This window comes from Hyaena hyaena, unplaced genomic scaffold, assembly GCF_003009895.1.
Source record: "Hyaena hyaena isolate Hyena2069 unplaced genomic scaffold, ASM300989v1 scaffold_373, whole genome shotgun sequence".
Lineage (NCBI taxonomy): Eukaryota > Metazoa > Chordata > Mammalia > Carnivora > Hyaenidae > Hyaena > Hyaena hyaena.
In genome coordinates, this window is record NW_024081005.1 from 739,158 (window position 1) to 758,286 (window position 19,129).

At 35.5% G+C, this 19,129-nt stretch overlaps 1 protein-coding gene across 10 annotated transcripts in view; it reads right to left on the minus strand.

Moving 5' to 3' along the window:
- The window catches only part of MAPK10 (mitogen-activated protein kinase 10), a 297,586-nt gene that overhangs the window by 163,702 nt on the left and 114,755 nt on the right, over positions 1 to 19,129 (minus strand). For 8 of the 10 annotated variants that reach the window (XM_039250564.1, XM_039250563.1, XM_039250557.1 and 5 more), the window contains one exon: positions 3,175 to 3,262. The exons of the other annotated variants lie outside the window; for them this stretch is intronic. The gene's annotated coding sequence lies outside the window, so the exon portion shown is untranslated. The remainder of the gene's footprint in view (positions 1 to 3,174; positions 3,263 to 19,129) is intronic. 10 annotated transcript variants of the gene reach the window in all.

Consider the following 19,129-nt stretch of genomic DNA (forward strand, 5'->3'; position numbering starts at 1 on the left):
TACAAACTTAAGGAATCACAAATGCAAACAGTTACTCATTTCATTTAGCAACATAAAGTTTTGTTTGTTTGTTTTTAATTTCATCAAAACTTCACAGAATGAAAAAATAAAAGGAGGATAGTTGGGATATTGCCAATACAAGCACAACCCAATGCTTCAAGCAGAAAAAGTAGGCCTTAAATTCACATAAAATCAAATGTTCTCTTATTCTTTTAGCCTAAGTGCAATGGATAACATTTTTTAAACCTCTTTTAATGTTTATTCATTTTTGAGAGCAACAGAGACTGAGTACAAGTGGGGGAGGGGCAGAAAGAGAAGGAGACACAGAATCTGAAACAGGCTCCAGTCTCTAAGCCATCAGCACTGAGCCCGACATGGGGCTCAAACCCACAAAACACAAGACCATGATCTAAGCTTAAGTCAGATGCTCAACTAACTGAGCCACCCAGGCACCCAGTGCAATGGATATTTTAAAAAAATATTTCTTGGAGTGCCTGGGTGGCTCAGTCTGTTAAGCATCCAACTCTTGATCTCAGCTCAGGTCATGATCTCACTGTCAAATGATCGAGTCTTACATCAGACTCTGCACTGACAGCAGAGCCTTCTTGGGATTCTCTCTCTCCATCTCTCTCTCTATATCTCTGCCCCTCCACCCACTTGCTCACTTTATCTCAAAATAAATAAATAAAAACTTCCAAAAAACTTTTAAAAATAAAGAATATAACTTATAAGAATGACATAGCCCTTATTCCCAGAAATATAGAAATATGTACTATCATTATTTTGTGGCTGTTAAAAATTATACCAAGTTTAATCAAGTGACCTTTAATATTTTAGAGGAAGTTCATTAATTTAACAACTTAATGAAATTAACAAATTTCTATTAACAAATTAATAGAAAATCTGAAGTTTTTCATTAGGTAATTAAGCATTTTAGAGGAAAAAATTATATTCTTCAAGTAGAATATTAGTATTCTTGCATTCAAATGGTTTTAATTACTTGCCAATGTAAACCAAAGCAAATTATAGATTATGGGATAGGGTAAGGTAAAAGGAACATTATTGAAAACCATCTACAAAAAGACTTTTTATAGTGTTTGTAATAAATTAATTGTTTTAATATTTTCTTTTCCAGAAATATATATATGAATTGCAATATATTACCTAATATTATAACATAAAACTGCACTCTTTTGCAAAACTTATGTTTAGAAATTTTACTTATATACTATCTAAGTAAATTATGATATACTGAGTTGTATTTAAATGTCTATTTTAAAATAGGACCTACCAAAATGTCAATAATAAAACTACTTGTAAAAAATTACAAAAGCATTATCAAAAGGCATTTTAATATGGCCAATGACAAAATAAAATGTTATGTTATATGAATTTAGTTTGGTTTCATTTCATCTATGACATTTCATGATTACTTGAAATGTCACCACAACAAAAAGTAAAGTTCAAATAAAGCCATTAGAAGACTGACCTGTATTTAGTCATCAATTATAAAAGCTACTCATGCCAAATGCTTCATTCACGGTAAAAACAAACAGATAAACAAACAAAAGCTAACATTATATCACCCTCTGTTTTTGAGTCGAATCTTTGTTCAATTTTGACCTCTGTCTTTTTAAATTAAACAATGGGTAATGTGGAAAAATACAAAATCATTCCAGGGATAATATGTTTCCAAAAGACTATAAGAATCATGAATTATGTCCATCTTTTTTTGACAGTGGTAACAGGGACTTTACATTTTTTTAAAAAATGTTTAATTATTTTGAGAGAGAGAGGCAGGGAGGGAAAGGGAGAGAGAAAATAGGAGTGCACATGAGCAGAGGAAGGGCAGAGAGAGAGGGAGGGAGAAAATCCCAAGTAAGCTCCATGCTGCCAGCACAGAACCCATTGCAAGGCTCAAACTCATAAACTGTGAGATCATGACCTGAGCCAGAATCTACCCTTACCTACCCTTTGTCTTAACTAAAAGCATGTCTATAGGGTCACTCCCAACTTCACAGCTCCCCATGGGAAATGCACTGTGGTTTGGCTTCACTTTCTGCCCATGTTGCTGTTCCTACCTTCTCACAGGCACTTTTCTAAAAGCACTCCCCAAAGCTTCACTCTGGTTCAGAATGTGTTGCCCAGGGAACCCATCCTAGAAAACATGATACCAGGAATAGTTCTGGGAAGCCCAGTTTAAGATGGAATTTTGATCTGAATAACCTGTCTGGTAATGATGATCCCATCACTAGGAATAAGGCCTAGTATGCACTAGGGGAACAATTGCCGTAACTTTGACAGGCAATGTCCTGAAATGCAATTCACCAGCAGGTGCAATATCTTAGATACCTGAGAAGTTGAAAAGATATCATAATTGAAAATACTCTGAATAAGGGCATGCCAAAGAGCCACAGAACCAATCTTGAAAGAGCCCTCAATGGCCAAATGTGGAACAATTTAAGCAACAACATAAAAAATGTACTATTAGGTTATATCCCATAAAATAAATATATATGAGTCCATATAGATATAAATTAATTATTAAGTAAATAAATTAATGGGGAAGAAAAAACAAGTCTTTCTACAGAAAGTTTCCAAATAATTTATGTTGATATCCACCCCCTCCAGGAGGTGAAACTTAATTTCTAACTTACCATCTCACCTCCTGATTCCCCAGGGTAAACTTCTTTAGTGACTTATATCCAAAGTACAGAATGGGGAAAAAGTGACATCACAGTAGAGAAACCTGGCCATCACTACCTCAAAGAGGTGACAAAGGCAAAATCATCAATGATAACTCAGGTTAGACGCATGCACCCTTTATATGATATGATGAGAATAGCATGTAACTTTGTGGTCTTCTCCAAAACAACAACTATGAACCCTGTCTAAGAGAAGACAGTGGACAAACCCAAATCAAAAGACTTCTGAAAACAACAACAACAACAACAACAGAAATTGACCAGTATGCCTCAAAATATCAAGCACTGAGGACAAGGAAATTCTAATAAACTAGTCACAAACCAAGGAAGCTAGGGAGACATTGAACTATTTCATAGCTCCAAGTCAGCAGGAGAACTGCTTGGCAGCAATGAATAATGGGAATAGGCAGTGGTAGCAGGTGTCTAGAAGCATCAGAGTGCAGAACTATTCCTTTTTTTAGGCTCTTACCTATGCCTTATCACCCTTGGTTCTTGACTGGTCTTCCAGCCATCCAGAAGATCTATGAACCCTTTTACTAGACTCCTTTCTGCTTAACCTAACAAAGGCAAAAAAAATAAAAAATAAATAGTTGATCTTTGCAGAGTAGAGATTATACAGAACAAAACCCACACAGTACCTAGAGAAGGTCCACTTAGAATCACTGCAGAAACTTTCCCCAGTTAATTGTTAAAGATTAGCACTAGTACCTTAATGGGGGAAAACTGGAAATTACAACTGGAACTCATTACTCCCTTATTATTCAGTTGTATATTGATGTCATTAGGGAAATTGGTTTAATGTTTTCAATGAATTCTATCATCATCTTCATAACATTCTGGGTTAAAGAAAACTTCTAGGTATTTCTTTCACATGTAGGTATCTGGACTAGATAATTAAAATCAACATTATGTTATTTAGATGGATAAGCCTAGAAAAGTACAGGAGAGAATATTCTTCACCTCCCCTGAGAAGATTTTAAATTCAATATAAAGTAGATGGTCCTCATCCTCAGGGCTATTAGACTAGGCTACAAATATATGCAATTGTTCAGTTGCAAAGTGTAAAAAAGTAAAATTGCCCTAGAAATCCATTTTATCACAGATCCAATAGTCAAAGACAACATTAGCCTGACTTGCCAAAGCATATCTAACATATTATCAGCCTCTTTATTTTAAACCACATTTAATCTATTTTCAATTTTGCTTTCTGTTTGTTAAAATCTTGATGTCAGTGAATTTATTTTGGAAAATAAAATATAGTTCCAACTAAGTTTCAAATAACCTCTATTCTCATAAATATCATTTCAACTTTGAAATACTTTAAAAGTCAAATGAATTAAGTATTTCCAAATGTGAGGAAAACACATAAGCAAGCACATTTTTTAAACAAATCAACTGTATAAATAGATTTCACACCATTGACTAATCATGATAATTTCCATTAATGAAATAGCTTAATTGATATTACATGTTATTTGACTATAAATAAAGGCAATTATTTGAAAAACACAGGTCAATGGGCATACCACCTTGAATACACCCAATCTCATCTGCAAACAAGCAGTACACACACATCGGTATTTGTATGTATGTATAAGTGCATATGTGTTAAATTAGAAACATTGCTCCATAGGCCCACAGCCCCTACTGTCTAAGCAGCCATGTTTTGTACCTTTTGGGCCATACCTCGCCTCTTCACAACTGATTAGACTGAGCTAACTTAGGACAGAGAGCTACAATTTCTGTGATTTGACCCAAAATTGTGATCTGAGTCAACTATATGCTTTTCTTGGGAATTTAAATTAGAAAATTAAAAGACTATAAGTTATATGAAGAAATAAGTTGTGTTTTAAAATGAGGCTATGGAGGTGCAAGTTGAGCCACATGTTACTTACAATGATACACTTAAGTCATCACTAAAATTTGATAAACATTAAAGTTTATCGAGCACTTTTCTTACGTGCTCAGAAACATGTTAAACGCTTTACATGCATTATCTCATTTAATCTTCACAGTAACCTTATGAGATAGATACTACTTCTGTTAACCACATTTTACAGATAAGGAAATTGAGTTATAGAGGGGTGAGTAACTCGTCCAAAGTCCAACCATGGCAATCTGAATCTATACTCCTTATTCTTAATCACTCACAGTATTTCCAGTAATATTTTTTTAAATGGAAACTAAGAGAAACTGTAATAAGATGATATAGTTCCTTGAAAAAGAAAGAGAATCTAAAATAACAACCTTACATATCTAGTTCTTTTGAAAACTGACTATAATATACAACCTGTCATTGAGCTCATATGTTTTTTCTATATACTTAAACTCAAATGTACCAAATAAATATAATTAATTAGTGTATGTGCATAAACTTAATAAATCACTTTATATGTTATTCCTTCTAAAGTTTCCAGTGGATTGCTGTTTCTAATTACTTGTCTTAATATATTTAAATTTAAACAAACAACATGGTACTCTGAGGAATGCCAAAATTCTGAAATTGAAATTAGGCTTATAACTTAACAAGATTATAATTAACTATTTTTAATATCAAAAAGGCAAAAAGTACTTCTTATCAAAGAAACCAATTACAAATACTTATTTAGTAGCTAGTATTACATTGTTCCGGCACTGAGGGTATAGCAATGAACCAAACAAAAAAAGAATACTTTTCTTCATTTAATTTACATTCTATTCATATCAGACCATTTTAAAAATAAATTAAGTGTTGTATAGTGAAAGATTCGTGCCAATAGTCAATTTCTAGGAGAATTATGCCAAAACACAACTTAAAACTACAAGGCCAGAACTAACCAACCGCAACCCACATAACTGAAAAAGAGACCGCTCTTATGAGAACTCTTATTAAATCGGCCTATAGTTTAGTTTTACATTTGATCTTTTAAACAAATATTTACATATTGTGGCCATAGTTAAGTAATAAATTGTAATGACTGTTCAAATAAGAAGTTTATTTGCTCATGCTCATACTTTTTTTAATTTTTTTTTTTTAAGAGAAAGAGTATGCACACACACAGAGATGTGTACAGTGGGAGGGAACAAAGGGAGGGGACAGACGGAGAGGAAGAGAAACACTCTTAAGCAGGCTCCACGCCCAGCACAGAGTCCAACATGGGGCTCGATCTCACAAACTGGGAGGACACAACCTGAGCCAAAATGAAGAGCTGGATGCTTAACCAACTGAGGCACCCAGGAGCCCACCTCATGCCCATTTTAGCTGACTGACTTCCTATATGAATTCTGTACGACAACACCATAAAATTCAGATAGAATTCATGATTTTGAACTGGACTCATAGAATAGTAATTAAAGCATACAATGCCAATAATTGACTTAGTAAATCAGTATTATAGTAAATCTTTATATCATATTATATAATTTGAGAATTTAAGAAGAGAGCAGGAAAGGTTATCTCAGGCATGGTTTTTAACACATATAATAGATCCTTTACATAAAAATAGTATACCCAACATTTCTTAACAACAGACATACTTCAAACACCAAAACAGGCCACTCAGAAATATACACTGTAAGGCCACAAGTCTAAACGTCTAAACCAAACTGACTCCATGACAGGCTTTAAGTTTCCCCTCTAAACTAGAAGGCCTGAGTTTCAGCTTCCCCGAAACTATCAGGCAGTTACACATTGCCCAAGGCAGGAGAAACCACCCTTGCAACACCCAATCAGGAAAGGTCAGCGACCACCCTCCACATTGTTAAGGGAGAGGCCTGGAGATAGAAACTATAGATAGGACCCTGTTACCTAATGTTAAAGTTAGGCGACCCGTTAGTCGCTGAGTAAGAGCTTAGGCTCGCTCTGTGATTGGTTAAATTTAAAGGTACTCTAAACGTTGTAATTGGATCCCGCCAAAAGTAACGAATACTCTAGACAGTGTGTATGGTCAAACCCTCTGTCAGTGATGTTGTATAATTATGATTGGATCACTGTTCCCATGTCACAACTTCTGTAACTCCCCAGTCACAAACCCCATAAAAACCCTACTCTGCCCTTGTTCGGGGCTCTCAGCATGGATCCAGGGCACTGGTGAAGTCTGTGAGCCCGAGCTTAAGCCCGTAATAAAGCCCTTTGCCTTTGCATGCGTGACTCGGTCTCCCCGGTGGTCTCTGGTCAGTGAGGATACTGCGAACTGCGTATAACATGCAGATCTTTCCCACCCTCGTGTAATATAGAGTCTGATTCCATGTTTGATGGTTGATAGCTGACAGATTTCCAGCTCTCCTCTTTTCCCATCCCCTTCTCTACTTCTGACTGGGCAAGTTGATAATAAGAAAGCTCAGATGTTCCTTCTTTTGCTGACATCAGGAAGTTCAAAACACTCAAGCCCTGACCCCTGCACACAGAAACCCTCAACCCAACCCCACTGCTAACCACAGTAAAATCCCAACCCAGTCCCCTTTCCCTGTTAGCTCAAACCCATTTTTGACTCTGCTTAGGAACATGTCTGCTCTCCCCCAGAAAGTCTCATCATATAAGTAATTAGATTTTTCACAGTCTTTTGGTGCATGTATGGTATCATTATTCTCAAATTCTTAAGCAAATTTTGGGTGGGAGACCCATCTCTCCTCTGCAGAGTGGCCATAACAATGGGCACAGCATGCATGTCTAGATGATAACTGCCACTGTGGGTGGTCTTTCTTCTCTTGCTTTGGCTTGCTAACAGACTCTTCTGCCTGCTGAAGAGCATGCACTTTGAGCTGCTGCCTGCTGACCAACTTGTGCTTTGAGCTGGGCTATGTTGTGCTACATTTGCTGAGGTCTAGTGAGCTTCTGTTAGGATTTAACTGATCTATGTAGGACATTTCACTATTTGGCATCTAGGGACTTGAGTATGGAATTGGGGCTTTCCTTAAAGTGGCCCTGGATCATGTGTCTTGGTCAAGATCTGTGTATCTTAGATTAAAACATGTGTCTTAATTCCAACATATACCACCACTAATGCTAAGCTCAGGATGTATGTTTCAACCAGGAATTGGCCTTTTGTTCAGAGTGCTTAGGAGAAAGACTGATATCCAGTGCAACAAAAAGGCTCACTGGATGGTCTTCTGTGTGGGCCACCTTAGGAATATGCCCTACTCTCCCCAGAAAGCCTCACTATGTGAGTGATAAGTCTTTTCATACACACTTGGTGCAGGATGACATCTCTAGTCTCAATATATGAAATAAATTTTGAGTAGGGGTCCATTCTTCCTCTGCACAGTGAGCATAACACCCCTCCACATTAATGACTTAAATATGCCACAGAGTTTTGTTTTTTTTTAAACTTTTTTTTTTTTTTAATTTCTAGGAGAGAGAGAGAGAGACAGTGTAAGCAGGGGAGGGTCAGAGAGAGAGGGAGTCACAGACTGAAACAGGCTCCAGGCTCTGAGCTGGCAGTCAGCACAGAGCCTGAAGAGGGGCTCGAACCCACGAACCGCTAGATCACGACCCAAGTGAAAGTCGGACGCTTAACCGACTAAGCCACCCAGGCGCCCCGCCACAGGGTTTTTTTAAGGTCTTGTTTTAGCTATAGCTTACTTGCCATATATATATACAAAATTCCATATGTAAGAGAGTTAGATCTCTACCTTAATTCTGATGATCCAAGGGTATGAACAACTTAAAACGGCCCAAAGTTTTCATGTTATAAACATTTATTGAATACACACAACAGGCCTGGAATTCTGCTACACACTGAGGATATACTGGAGTTTTCGGTCTAATGGGAAGTACAGACATTAATCAATATCATTTCAAGAAATGTCAATTTTCAACTGTGACCACTTCCAGAGAAAGAAAGTATATGATTCTATGCTGACCCATTTATTACAATAGGACCAATCCTGGCCAGTTAAAAATATTAAGGAAGTGATACATGGGCTGAAAGCTGAAGTATGATAAGAAGCAAGATAGATAAAAAGAGAAAAGTAGAGAATGTCAGGCAGAAGGACTAATATTGGCAAAAACACAGTAATGGAGGGAACAGAGAGAAATGAGAGTGACTGAAAGTCAGAGCAATCATGATGATCGAAGGGGTTCAGAATAAGCATCATATTATCAGATTTGTGCATTAAAATATTCAGTCTGGGGGCTCCTGGGTCACTCAGTCAGTTAAGTCTCCAACTTTGGTACAGGTCATAATATTGAGGATCATGAGTTTGAGACCCACATTAGGGTCTGTGCTGACAACACAGAACCTGGAGCCTGCTTCAGATTCTGTGTCTCCCTCTCCCTCTGCCACTCCCCCAACTGCACTCTGTCTCTTTCTCAAAAAAATAAAAAGTAAAAATAAACATTAAAAAAATTAAAATGAACAGTCTGGGTGAGTATAAAGAATTATTTGAAGAACATAGAGTAATTGAAAATTAAACTTCAAGAACCCAAAATCAGCACTATTAATTTAAATAATGAACATATGTATTTCTTCTCTTTCTTTATTTCCCAAATTTAAGAAAACATAGTCACTCCATAGCACTATATATACCTCAGCTTGTGTTTTTCCCCAAGTTTGGTCAGAGAACCTTATCCTTAAAATAGAAGTTATATAAAAATTACCAAAAATGAATGAGACTCACCATTTATAGAAATAACATCTTAAATACAATTTCTCTATTGCAATGAAAATCAATCCTTATTTATTTCACAGTAATCTAAAATTTATAGACACCAGATGTTTGGTTGGCCTAAAGAAACCTTGAAGTTAATATCTCCCAATCAGTGTGTAAATTCAGTTACTAAAGCACATTAATACTCTAGGGGGAAAAAGTTTTAATACCCAAACAAGAATCTAAATAGTTTAATACATTTGATTTCTGTGTAGTAAAAAGTTAATAGCAAGCCTGAGACTGCTATCCTTAAAAAGCCCTGCTTGAAAGTTCAGCCATTGACTAAAGTATGGAAACTTGGATTGGAGTGATGCTTCCACCATTGCCAGAACTGATTGGAATATCAAAACTGTATGTGCAAGCAATGTGGTTTATGCTGAACACCTGCTTATCGTGTGATACTCTCAAATTTTGGTATGTGCCAGACAGTGCCAGACAGAGGGGACAACATGATTAGCCCCCAATAAATATCTTGGGCCCTAAGTCCCAACTGAGCTTCCCTAGTAACCATATTGTCACAATTTGTTGCTGGAGAAACTATTCATGTCCTGTGATACTCTACTAGGAGAAGACTCTTGGAAGCTTGAGCATGGTTTCCTTCAGACTTCACCCTGTATGTTTTTTTTTTTCTTTTGCTAATTGTACTTTGCATCCTTTCACTTTAATTTTCTTTAACGTTTATTTTTGAGAGGGACAGAGTACAAGCAGAAGAGGGGCAGAGATACAGGGAGACACAGAATCTGAAGCAGGCTCCAGGCTCCGAGCTGTCAGCACAGAGTCCGATGCAAGGTTCTAACTCATAAACCATGAGATCATGACCTGAGTTGAAGCCAGATGCTTATTCGACTGAGCCACTCAGGCACCTGCATCCTTTCACTTTAGTAAATCCTAGCTGTATGTATAACTATATCCTTATTCCTGTGAGTTCTCCTATGAATCTCTAAAATTGGCCATGGTCTTTGGAACCCTGACACAGTTTCCATATTTTATCAGTAAGTAATAGGAGACAGTGAATACATCATTTATTCCTATTTTAAAATTTTTGAAATTAATAATTACTAATAAAATATTAATACATATTATTTACCTAGTCACATTTAATAGGGAATATTTCCAGATGACACTGTATTCTTGGTGCCCACTGATACAAGATTCATTGTTAAGTTTCTCTCTTATATATTCTCTGTAAATGTATCCCTGAATATATAACCCAATAAATATATAGATATAAATATAAAGTTAAGATATCTTAATACATATGCATATTCATTTCAAAAGAGAAAGAGTAGAAACAGAAACTTCTATCAATAGATTTCTCTCAGAAAAAGAGAAGCCTTTTAATTATTACAGCATGTAGGGTAATCCAAATGGTACATGTATCATGCTAATTAAATATGGAATTTTATTTTTTAAACATTAAAAATACAGCTCTAAGCCTGTGCTCACATATTTGATTCTCATTGGCAGGTGTGACTTTATAAAAAAAAAAGGGGGGGATCTAAGTGTGTGAGGAATTCACATGATAAGTAAGAAGCAAGCTTCTGTTTTATTACCTGGGTGTCTAAATATCTAATACTAACTTTCCACCTTAACAGACTTACAGTGGACAGTTATGTTTCAAGATCATAGTGCAGTTTGGAATTGTTATATGCCAAATATAATGAAAGAAATGTAATTAATTTAAAAAATAGAAGAAAAACTTAGCATATAATTAGTGACAGGTTAAAGATCATTACAGTACATTATGCCAGAGTTTTAAAGTTATTTTGGAATTCATTTATAGGACACAAGCTAGTAAAGTAAAGAGCATCAAACCTTAAATATATTTTCCTCTAAGATTTCAATTCAGTACTGTGAATTGCATATTACATCAATCAGTTTCTGAATGTGCTACCCAACATGTAAGAATTTAGGGAGGAAGCCATCACTTTAACTTATCCTCAAGAGTTTCAAAGATAGTTCCAGAAAATATGAAATGACAGATGTGCTTGGAACTTAATTTTCTATTCCATGTTAGAACAATATGCTGAAGAATTCTATGTTCTCTATTACAGGTATGACTGAAGACCATTTCCATAGTGAGAATGAATTTCTTGCGAGGTTGATATGGCTGTCCCTAAATATTTATCAATATCATTTCAAATTATTATAAGCTTTGCACATGAGAAATGTATACTCCCAAAACACTGTAAATCCAATTTACCTGGTTTCACTTGGAAGCATGTTTTCAATGGCTTTGGTGAATTGCTTTCCTTGACTTAAAAGAAAAAATGTTTTATGTCTAATAATAATGTATTGTGACTGTCACAGTTTGTCTTGTGAGTCATGAAAACATAAAACCCCCAATGAATAAAAAACGAAAAGGGAGCATTCTCACAATTACCCCTACATGTTTATTCTGGGGATGGCAAAAAATATAAATATATACTTTGAAGAATATTAAAATTATTTGAAAAAAGACATATAGATAATACTACTATTCTCAAGTCTCTAGAATATTTTCTCATCTGGCAGCAAAATCCGTTACAAGGTAGAATCTGTCCCAAAAGATGTTTAGAACAGCCTTGGGGATTATGTACAATCAAACTAAAAATATTCAGAGATTCTCAAAGAATGGCATTATTACACAGGGAAAGCAAACAAAATATAAAACAATACTTATATGGATGTGCCCACCTTATGTAAGATCAGGTTTCTCTGTCTTACCTGATCTGATCACCACCTGCCTCTCTACCTTACTTCTTTCCTGTCCTGATCTCCTTATTATCATTACCTCACACAAAACCATATTCTTTCTCCCTTTCCTTATCCTTAAGCAATTTCTTCTGTCTGATATCCTTCTCTCATATATTTCTAATTTTTCACTTATTTTTATATGTAATATTCAGTTAAGATACAAATTCATCTTAAAATTCTTGTCAGACAACTCTTGCCAGATCCAGACTGGGAAAACTGCCACTCCAGAATGTTCCCAAGATGCTATATGTATATTTCTATCACTATCTCTACCTTGCAATTATAAATGTGTGTTACCCATTGTACAGTGAAGTTCTTGAGGAACAAATACCTTTTATTTATGTTTGTATCCTCAGCACCTTGAATAGTACAGGTATGTGATGGGCATTCAATACATATTTACGGAATGAATGAAGACAGATTCCCAGGTAAGGTATGGTTTCAGTCAATGTAGCTTTATGTCTTGATTTGAGTCCTTTATGAACAACGACTTCAGAATGTAGTTGAAGTTCATGTTGCATTACACTCATTTTATTAAGATATAAGACTATGTATACTTCAAAGCATTGCAACATTCAACTATAGTTCTACAAGACCACTAAACTTGCTCCTTCAGAGAAAGCAAGAATGAAAATTTAAACAAATATTCCATACATTGACATTTTCAACTCCTATTATGAGCTTACAAGACAACTAAAGTTTGGCCATCAAAATCCCATTAAATTTTTGGTAAGTTGAAACATAAAGATCCTAATTAAATCCCAACAGAAAGAGAAAAGTTGCATTTCATGTCAAGATTAATTTCTTCCTGTCTACTACCCACACCCATCCACAAACACATCAATTATGCACCACTAAAATATTTTCAATGAGCCGAAATTTGGTTGGAACAAAATAAGAAAATAACCATTATGATAAGACTATATGGAGTTCCAAAGATGGTAGTGGAGTAGGAGGACCCTAAGCTCACCTTGTTCCATGAACAGAAGTAGATAACTATCAGGTCATCCTAAATACCCCAGATATTGACCTGAAGACTGATAGAGAAAGACTGGTAGAGAAAACTCTGCAACTAAAGGGAGATAAGAGGCCATGTTGAAGAAGGTAGGAAATGTGGAGATGTCATTTAGGGGAGTAACAGATGGTAGCTGCTGCAGAGGGGAGGGAGCCATGGATGTGGAGAAGGGTAAGAGAGAGAGAGAGAGAGCAGAATACAGACAAATGCAAAAATGGAATGCTTCCCAAATGCTTGGAAAACAAAAGGGGCTAAATTTTGTTAGTTCTTGCAACCAGCAAGGTTTAAAGCCTAGCATTTTAAAGGTCAGTGGGCTTGGCTAGGATACAGGCCAGAGGGCACTGCACTGCTTCTGGAGAGAAGGCAAGCTAACAATCCAGGGACAGTATGGTGACAGCACTCTGAAAGTGCCTGGGGCACACAGCGAGGAGATTATTCATTCTTCTTGAAGTGCATCTCTGAGAGGTAGCATTCGCAGAATCACTTCTCCAGGAACAAAGGAGCTGACTAGCACCATTTCCCTCCCACATCCCTCAGCATATACACAGAATCACCTGTGGGAAGAGCACAATGGGACACTGGCTGCCCTAACATGTATACATCAGGCCCTACCACCCTGTGCTCTGATGGAACTGCCCCTCTCAGACACACTTGCCTCAGTCCCAGCACGGGGACCCTTCCCAGAAGACCAGCACAAATCCCTGCCCACACCATGTCTCCTGACCAGAGAGTTTAGTAGAGCCTCAGTTCTGGTGGAGGCAGTGACAGGTCTCATTTCACAAGCAGACCAGAGCACATCTAATTAAAACCCACCATATTCAGGCCAAGGACCAGATACCGCTCACAGCAGGCAGTATCTGGCCTAGAGAATAGAGCAGCCAAAAAACAATAGTAGAGTGCATGCAGCACACACCAGAGACACTTCCTTGTCGTGCCATGCTATGGGCACTACATAACCTCTTCTTCATAAGGACATTACTTTTAGAAGCAGGAGATATAATTAGCTTTCTAACACAGAGACAAAGCAGAATCTTAGACAAAATGTGAAGACAAAGGAATTTAATTCAAATGAAAGAGAAAGATAAGGCTATGGCCAGAGATCTAGGTGAAACAGATATAAATAACATGCCTGATGGAGAATTTAAAGCAACAGTCATAAGGATCTTCACTGGGCTTGAGAAAAGAATAGAAAACATCAGTGAAACTTTTACTTCAGAGATAAAAGCATTAACAAAGAATAAATCCAACCACAAAAGACTTTCTTAATGATAGAGAACAAACTTAGGGTTGATGGAGGGAGGGAGGTGGCAGATGGGCCAGAAAGGTGGTGGGTATTAAGGAGGGCACTTCTTGTGATGAGCACTGGGTGTTGTATATAAGTGATGATCACTAAATTCTACTCCTGAGATCAATATTGCACTGTATGTTAACTAACTAAAATTTAAATTTAAAGAAGGAAAAAAAAAAAGAATTAATGAGAGACGAAGAGTACAATAAGCAAGATTAGAAACATGTTGATGCAATGAACACAAGGCTGGAAGAATCAGAGGAACAAATTAATGACCTAGAACATAAAGTAATGGAAAACAATAAAGCTCAACAAAAGAAGGAAAGAAGAAACAAAATCAAACTTAAGAAACTCAGTGACTCCATCAAACACAATAACATTCATATTATAGGAGTACCAGAAGAAGAAGTCAGACAAAAGAAGGCAGAATATTTATTTGAAAAAATAATAGCTGAAAAATTCCCTAATCTGAGGAAGGAAATAGGCATCCAGAGCCAAGAGCCACAGAGAAGTCCCATCAAAATCAATAAAATCAGGCTCACACTAAGACATACAGTAATTAAATTTACAAATATAGTGACAAAAAAATCTTAAAAGTAGCAAGACAAAAGATGTCCTTAACTTATGAGGGTACATGCATCAGGCTAGCTGGAGAATTTTCAACAGAAATTTGGCAAGTCAGAAGGGAGTGGCATACATTCAAAGTGCTGAATGGAAAAAAATGTGCAGCCAAGAATACTCTATCCAGCAAGGCTATCCTTTAGAATAGAAGGAAAGATAAAGAATTTCCCAGATAAAGGAGTTCATGACACTAAACCAGCCCTGCAAGAAACGGTAAAAGGGACCCTTTAAGTGGAAAGGAGAGAACAAAGCTGGCAATATAAAGGCAGTTAACATAAAAGCTGTAAAAATGATTATTTTTGTAAAAGTAAGTCAAGGAACTCACAGCAAAAAAAAGAATATAAAATATAATTATATATGCCTAAAACGTGGGGAGGAGAGGAGAAAAATATGGGTTCAAATTTAAATGACCACCAACTTAATATAAATTGCTATATGAAGAAGATAACCATATATTAAAAACCACTAATAAACATGCAAAGAATAAAGAGAAAGAAATCCAAATATATCACTAAAGAAAATCGGTAAAATATGATAGAAAAACAAGAAAGGACCAGAGAAAATCTCCAGAAAAAAAAAACAACCAGTAATAAAATGGCAATAAATACATATCTATCAATAATTACTTTGAATGTAAATGGACTAAACACTCCAATCAAAATACATAGAATATCAGAATGGATTTTAAAAAGGAACATCAATATTTGCCTACAAGAGACTCATTTTAGACCTAAAGACACCTGTAGAATTGAAATTTAGGGGATGGAGAAACATTTACCATGCAATTGGATGTCAAAATAAAGCTGGAGTAACAATACTTCTTTTGAACAAAATAGACTTTAAAACAAAGACCAAAAAAGAGACAAAGAAGGACACTATAATAACAAAGGGGACAATTTGTTATAAATATTTATGCACCCAACATGAAAGCACTCAAATATATAAAACATTTAATAACAAACACAAAGGAACTAATGGATAATAACACAACAATAGTAGGGCACTTTACCACCCTACTTATATCAATAGATCATCTAAACAGCAAGTAAACAAGGGAACAATGTCTTTGAATAACGACACTAGGCCAGATGGACTTAACAGATATATTCAGAACATTCCATCTTAAAAAGCAGAATACACATTCTTTTCAAGTGTACAGGGAACACTCTCCAGAGTAGATCACATATTAGGTAACAAAACAGGCATCAACAAATACAAAAAAAGACTGAAGTCATACCATGCACCTTTTCTGATCACAACACATTGAAACTAGAAGTTAACCACAAAAAAAATCTGGAAAAAGCACGAATACATGGAGGCTAAATGGCATGCTACTAAACAATGAATGGGTCAACTAGATAATCAAAGAAGAAATAAAAAAGCACGTGGAAACCAATGAAAAAGAAAATACAACAGTAAAAAATCTTTGGTATGCAAGCAAAAGCAGTCCTATGAAGAAAGTATATAGCAATACAGGTCTACCTCAAGAAGCAAGAAAAATCTCAAATAAACAATATAAACTTACACCTAAAGGAGCTAGAATAAGAATAGTAAATGAAGCCTAAAGTCAGCACAAGAAAGGAAATAATGAAGATTAGAGCAGAAATAAATGATGTAGAAACTAAAAACAAAAACAAACAAAAACAATAAAACAAATCAATAAAACCAGAAGCTTGTTCTTTGAAAAAAAAATCTATAAAATTGGTAAACATCTAATGAGAGGTTTATCAGAAAGAAAGGAGAAATAACCCAAGTAAGTAAATAAAATCACAAACAAGAGAGGAGAAATGTCAACCAACACCACAGAAATACAAACAATACTAGCGGAATATTATAAAAAACTATAAATGTCAACAAACTGTCATTAGAAGAAATGGATAAATTATTAGAAACATATAAATTATCAAAAGTAAAACAGGAAGAAATAGAAAGCTTGTACAGTTCGAAAACCAGCAAAGAAATGGAATCAGTAATCAAAGAACAGCAAACAAACAAAACTCCAAGTCCAGAGGGCTTCACAGGCTGATCCTACCAAATATTTAAATAAGAGTTAATATATATTCCTCTTGAATTATTCCAAAAAAATAGAAAATGAAGGAAAACTTCTAAATTCATTCCATGAGGGTAGCATTAATTGACACTAAAACCAGATAAAGATACCACTAAAAAAGAGAACTACAGGTTCATCCCTGATGAACAAGGATGCAAAATTCTCAATAAAATACTAAAAAATTGAATCCAACAATACATTAAAAAAATCATCCACCACAATCAAGTGGGATTTATGCCTGTGGTTCAATATTCACAAATCAATAAGCCTAATAAATCACATTAATAAAAGGATAAGAACTATGTAATCCTTCCAACAGATGCAGAGAAAGTATTTGTTAAAGTACAATATACATTCATGATAAAAACCCTCAACAAAGTAGGGTTAGAGAGAATATACCTCAATGAAATAAAAGCCATATATGAAAAACCCACAGCTAATATCATCCTAAATGGGGAAAAACTGAGACCTTTTTCTTTATGGTCAGGAACAAGACAGCAGTGTCCACTGTCACCATTTTATTCAACATGGCACTGGAAGTTCTAGGCACAGCAATCAGACATCAAAAAGAAATAAAAGGCATTCCAATACGAAAGGAAGTGGAGCACCTAGGCCCACTTCGGCTCAGGTCATGATCTCACAGTTCTGAGTTTGAGCCCTGCGTCAGGCTCTGTGCAGACAGCTAGGAGCTTGGAGCCTGTTTCAGATTCTGTATCTCCCTCTCTCTCTGCTCCTCCCCCACTCATGCTCTGTCTCTCTTTCCCAAAAATAAATAAACATTTAAAAAAAGAAAAAAAAACAAATAAGAAAGGAAGAAGTAAAATTTTCAATATTTGTAGATGACATGATATTATATATAACAAACCCTAGAGACTCCACCAAAAACTGCTAGAACTGATACACAAATTGAGTGAAGTTGCAGGGTACAAAATCAATGTGTACAAATCTGTGGCATTTCTATACATCAATAATGAAGCAGAAGAAAAAGAAATTAATGAATTAACCCCATTTATAATATCACCCAAAAAATAAGATACATAGGAATAAACCTAACCAAAGAGGTAAAAGACCTGTACTCTGAAAGCTATATAACATAGATAAAAGAAATTAAAAACAACCACAAAGAATATAAAGATATTCCATTATGGGTTGGAAGAATAAATATTGTTAAAATGCCTATGCTTCCCATAGCAATCTACAGATTTAATGCAATCTCTATCAAAATGCCAACAGAATTATTCACAGAGATAGAACAGCAATTCTAAAATTTGTGTGGAACCATAAAAGACCCCAAAGAGACAGAGCAGTCATGAGAAAGAAATATAAATCTGGAGGCATGACTATTCTGGATTTAAGTTATATTACAAAGCTGTAATGATCAAAACAGTATCGCACTGGCACAAAATTATACAGACTGATCAACAGAACAGTATTAAAAAATCCAGAAATGAACCCACAATTATATGGTCAATTAATCCTTGACAAAGCAGGAAAAAATATCCAGTGGGGAAAAAATAGTCTTATCAATAAATGGTGTTGGGAAAACTGGTCAGCTACATACAAAAAAATGAAACCAAACTGTTTTCCTACACCATGCACAAATATAAATTAAAAACAGGTTAAAGACTTAAATGTGAGATCTAAAACCATAAAAATCCTAGAGAAAAACACAAGCAGTAACTCTTTGACATCAGCCATAGCAACTTTTCCTAGATATATCACCTGATGCAAAAGAAGCAAAATAAAAAAGTAAACTATAGAGACTACATCAAAATAACCCTATGCACAGCAAAAGAAATAACCAACAAAACTATAAGGCAACCTAGAAAATGGGAAAAGACATTTGCAAATGATATGTCCAAAAAAGGGTTAGTTTCCAAAATATATAAAGAAGTTATAAAACCCCACACCCAAAAACCAAATAATCCTATTAAAAATGCACAGAAGACATGAGTAGACATTTTTCAAAAGAAGACATACAGACAGCCAACAGACACATGAAAAGATACTCTACATCACTTATCATCAGGGAAATGCAAATCATAACTACATGAGATATCCCCTCACACCTGTCAAAATGGCTAATA